Below are 5,369 nucleotides of genomic sequence, written 5' to 3'. Positions count from 1 at the left end.
AGACATAGTGCTTATAATGGAAATGCTCTATTAATCATTAGAAATCAGTTAGAGCAGGCTGCCTGTGAGCTTAGTGTTCTTCAATGGTTTGGTTAATGATGGATTATGGCAGTAATTAACTTGAGATGAGAAAGAAGTGCTTTAAAGAGCCTGCAGAGTGCATAGTGTCAGTGAGTGGACTAATTATGACAAAAAACTTGTTTTCCAGATGTATCAACATCTGCAGCCTCCAACAGATCCTGCTGTCAGATGGAGTACATGACCCACATCTGCACAAAAGTGGAATCATCAAAAGGGAATATCTAGTGTATCTACAACATTACCTTAATACATGCCACATTTTAAAGCCTTTTATCCCACTCTAGTTAAAATATGTCTCTCAGCTTATCTCTCATTTAAGTTTAGTACAAATTGTTTCTTATTTTCGTAGCTTTGTGTGATTACATTTTGAAGGTTTTTTGCAAATAAGAGCTTAAAGGATGTGATGGTGGTGACTCAGGGCCTTTCTGTGGGGAGTTTCCATGTTTGCCACTGGTGATTCCAAATTGGCTGTGGATTTGAGGTGGATAAAGTTTGACCAGTGTAGGAATCTAATGTTTGAGTGGCTTTTCTAATGCTCTTTGAGCTGTCAGTAAGATCCATTCTATTCCAAGTCCCACCATTACATAGACTGTATATAAAATATGGATGTAGTCACCATGCCACCTGTTGGTTTGTAAAGTTCCATCTTAAAGCCTTGAGTTCACCTTTTTATTTGAAAGCTGTAAGAGGCAAGTGGGAGACCTGACTAAGAAACTGAGGGACACTGCAAGCTCATAGTGACTTAGAGAAAAGCTGCTTTCAGCTGCTGCCACAGGTGTAGCTACGTGAGATGGAACCACATATTTGATTTGGCACCAGTTTTTATGCTGGATGACCTTCCTGACACAAACCTTCTCAGGGATTGTGTCTTTTCTGAGAACCAGGGATCTTTTGCATGTTAGGTGATTGTGTCATACTATATTCTAAATAGGAACATTACGTGCAAGACTTAAAACTCATAAAAGCATCAAGAAAAGGCTTACCAGCATCATGGATCAAGTGCAAAGCATGTTTTTCCTTTGGTTTTCCATTCATTTATGAGCAGAGGACCTGTTGGAAGCGCAAAGAAATTTAACAATTTCTTTCACCTTAACTTGTTCTATCAAAAACATGACCAAAATTGCTAGAAAAAAATGAAGTCCAGAGGGCAAGAGTGCTCGGTTATATTAGAATGTCTTTTAAGTAATAATCCTACAGTCCTGCAGAAATCTGTGCTTCACAAACAAAATATTGCTTTTTTGATAATCAATCTATCAGTTTATCAAATTCTGTGTCAGTGGGGGGGTCAGTAGGTCAACAGCCTATCACAGGGCTATCCTAATAATGAATCCACAGCACATTTTAAACTTGAACCTGAGATTTTATTGCAGCTGTCGAGTCCCAGTAAATGGGGTCTAGTGATGCCGGTGTCTTTTGATGTGGACCCTCGGGTACCCGCTTCAAGAAAATATGATATAATAAAAACATCATGTGAAGCAATTAACAGACATGCAAAAACAATCATCGACTACTCTTTCAAATGAAATGCTAGTCAAACAGGTAACATAAAGACTGAACAGTCAGTTGTCAGATTACAGGGCTTCTTTGTTCTCGGGATAAAAGGGTCGAGGTTCTGGTTGCATCTAGCAGAGAGACAGGATATGATGTAAGATGCTTTGTGTGGTGATGTCAGGAAAGGTAAGGCTTTTAAACGTGTGACATGAGTAAACCGTGACATAATTTATTAATTATAAAGCACCTGCAAACAGAAAATGAGATAAGTCATTTATAAAGACTGTACAAGCTGCTTTTAGTTTCCTGCCCTAAAGTTTCCAAAACTCTGTCAGCGTGTAGCCCACACCGCCAAAAAACTACAGGTGCTTTTTTTTTCTCAGCAGCTAAACAAACACCTCTGACGTGCAGGAGAAAGTGCAAAAAGATGCAAGCTCTGTAGCTGTGACCTTTCCCCTTGTACAGGCAAACACCTCCACACCGTACTCACAGCAGCCACCACCCTCCCACCTCCCCAGGCACAGCTGCCTGGACTTCAAAGGAGGAAGAGTGGCGCGATGGCAAAGTCGCACTGCAGCACAAAGTTTACCTTCTGTGTCTCCTTTCTCATTTCACTTTTTCCACATTAATGGAAACCGTTAATCTTAGCAAAAGGGGTATTAACTGGTTTGCAGTTTGTTCCATCTGCTGAACTTTCTCACCTTTGACCTGTACGGTTGGTACTGTTTTTGACGTTTTGCACAAATGCAATCAGGCTGCAAAATCTTTTGCTGCGCTTGTAATCTTATATCTATGAGATACAAACCAGGTTTCCCCTAAGAGGTCAGCAAATTTAAGGATGGGTGACTCGAGGTGAACATGAGAGACTGCATCACAACACATTTCTGATGTAATCATCTACCCATTCATTCATCAGTTTTCTTAACTATTTATCAGATTCAGGGTCACAAAAGGCCTGTAGCCTATCCCAGCTGTCATTTGGCAGTTTTAATCATGTTAATACTAATTACATACTTCATGGTAATGGGGATGTTCTGCATTTAGAAGGAGACAGACATGTCATTAAAAAGACAAAGACAACACAAAAGAAGCCTGCAAAGTATAAATAGAGAAAGTCTGAAAGTGCTAATCAAAAATAAAATCATAAAAGCAAAGACAAAGAATAGAAGGACAAAATAAACCACACAGTGATGAAAGAACAAAATGAAACTTGCTGGAAGTGGAAATATAAAAGTGTTACAACAAGCCAAAACTAGTTTATAAAGAAGTCTTACAAAAAAAGATATAAAATCCAAGAGGACTAAAACAGGTGCCCTGGGGAACTCCTGCCTCTGTTTATGACGTGGCAAAAGCCACTCGATTCATGCTTTTCAACTCACTGCTGATATTTAAAGTTGACCTATTTTCCTTTTTCTCATTTTCTGTCAAAACTGTTCCGTTGGTGGAAGTTTATATTAAACAAGGTCAGCATTTCAAATAATGAATGAGGTCAGTGTGTAAAGCTTCAGACCAATCTAAATGGTCAGTTTCACACAGTTTGTTCTAGTCTTGGACCTGCATTATGTCACTGAGAGGAGACATCCTTATGTGTTCCTCTCAGCTCAAATCTTTTCTGTTTGTGGGGCTTCAAACCTAAAAGGAAGGAGCTGGTATATATAGTACTTGCCCAATATAAGATAATTAAGTTTGTTTTGAATTGTGACTCATGCAAAGCTACTCTAGTAGAGTACAGTAAAATCTTACAGCTGGAAATATCAACAGAGAAAACAATCAAACAGTAAATTGGTAGTTATTTCTGGAAATCTTATGAATAGTTTTAATGTTAGTGATAGCACTGTTAATAGTAGAAAAAACCCCAAAACTCTTATATAGGTTTAGCCTATAAAGAAGCAGAATTAGCAGTGGTATTGAACCTCAGTAAGCAATGCTGTTTGACCACGCAAAATACTGCAGTCGTATATCATTGTTTCAGTGACTCTGAGCACTTTTTCTGCTGCTGCTGCTCAAGCAGGACAACAGGGAGACTTTTTGTCCTGGCTGGGATCAATCGCTCCATAGATGACGCCCACCCAGCCAGGCCTCTCTGTGGGCGGCCGGTAGCCCAGCAGCCCAGCAGGCCGGCCCAGTCCAGCCCTGCCTGGGCCCTCCTCCGGCCCCCGCAGCATGCAGGGCCAGCACAGCAGGAGAGCCACGCTTTACATCTGAAAGCTTTCAGCTGGCACTCCAGTGAACTTTAAAGTCACTGAAGGACAGTTTTTCTTTTACTGTGATCTAGTTTCTGCTGAAGGAGGGATCTCTCCCAACCAATCAGATGTGAGGGGAGAAAGATACAAGGTCTCTGTTAAAAACTCTAATTGCATTTTAGCTTTCAGAGAAGAGAAAAAAAGATACATTAATTAAAGGTACTGCTGCGTGTTCTTGTGTTCCTATTCTCTACTTTTGTAAATATAAGTTTATTGGATCATAAAATAGACTATAAATAAAACAATAAATCCTCCTGACTACCAGCAATGCAAATTTGTCCTCTGTAGAGTACCTTTCTAAACCTGAATATCTCCCATGCACTGCATACTACTGAATTGCCTCCTTTGGTATCTACAGAGGACATTTAGGGCTTTCCAATGATACCAAATGTGAAGGGGTGGAGCTTTGGGAACTTTAGTTTTTTCATTAAGGAACATGGCAGCCATCGCTGCAAGCACATTTTATGGGAAGAAGAAAAGTAAGTGCATAAAACTGCTTATTAAGCAATTTTTAGCTATAAATGTTGTTAGCATATTTTAAATAAGTCTCTTAATAACACATTAAAACATAGTATGCTTAATTCTAACTTCATTTTAGTATAGTATTGAAGTGTTTAAAAAAATGTCCTCCGTAGTGGATATTTGTAGTCATTTGAGTTGTCTGATGAAGAAGATCATAGGGAATAAGCCCTTGAAGAAGAAAGAAGGAGGAGCATCAGAGATGGTACTCAGACCTGAACTTGCTGTCATTAAGTGGTTGGACAACAAGCCAGTTGTCATGGCATCCTCTGCCTATGGCAATCAACCTCAGGACAGATGCACAAGATGGTCTAAGAAAAACAAAAGGTTTGTCCATGTGCCAAGTCCACTGGCAATTGCTGAGTACACTACCAATATAGGTGACGTGGACCATATTGAATGTTGAGTTTCTACAGGATGGTCTCTCACACTCAGAAATTGACAGTATGTGCAGTTCTCTACTTTTTGATCTGGCAATCACCAACTCGTGGCTTCAGTATAGCAGTGACTTGCAGTTTTGGGGGAAGAAACCACTACAGTTCCTTGAGTTCAAACTTCTTGGTGAACAGCTGAAGCAAATATTTGCCATCAAAGTTCATTTTTACATGTTTGGCCTTCCAATGTCCTCTGCAGTGGACATGTGATATCTAAAAAATGTAAACTTTTTTTTCCCAAAAAATTATTTCAGTCTTCTAATTACCTTACAAACATTGGGGGATTTAAACATTTTTTTTGATTGGACAACATTTTTTGTCCTGGTAGTCAGGATCATGAAAGCCTTAAAGGTCAGTGACATACTTTCAGCAATGGGAAAAGCTGCAGAAGTGTGAAATATGGCTTTTTTTAAATGTAACTTCATAGCTTGGAGATTTCCAAGTAATACAGAGCAAAATTTCCAGAAAACTGGCCAAAGAAAATCTAAAAGTCCCTTCACTACCATGCTGTTAATATATACCATATGAAAGACGTCACCATTCTGTCATCACCAATTTGACCATAATCATCTTTTTAAAAGTAGATATGATGAGTGAGGGT

Source organism: Haplochromis burtoni, unplaced genomic scaffold (genome assembly GCF_018398535.1).
Source record: "Haplochromis burtoni strain Fernald_Lab_line unplaced genomic scaffold, NCSU_Asbu1 Contig_39, whole genome shotgun sequence".
Lineage (NCBI taxonomy): Eukaryota > Metazoa > Chordata > Actinopteri > Cichliformes > Cichlidae > Haplochromis > Haplochromis burtoni.
This window is presented reverse-complemented; position numbering follows the sequence as displayed.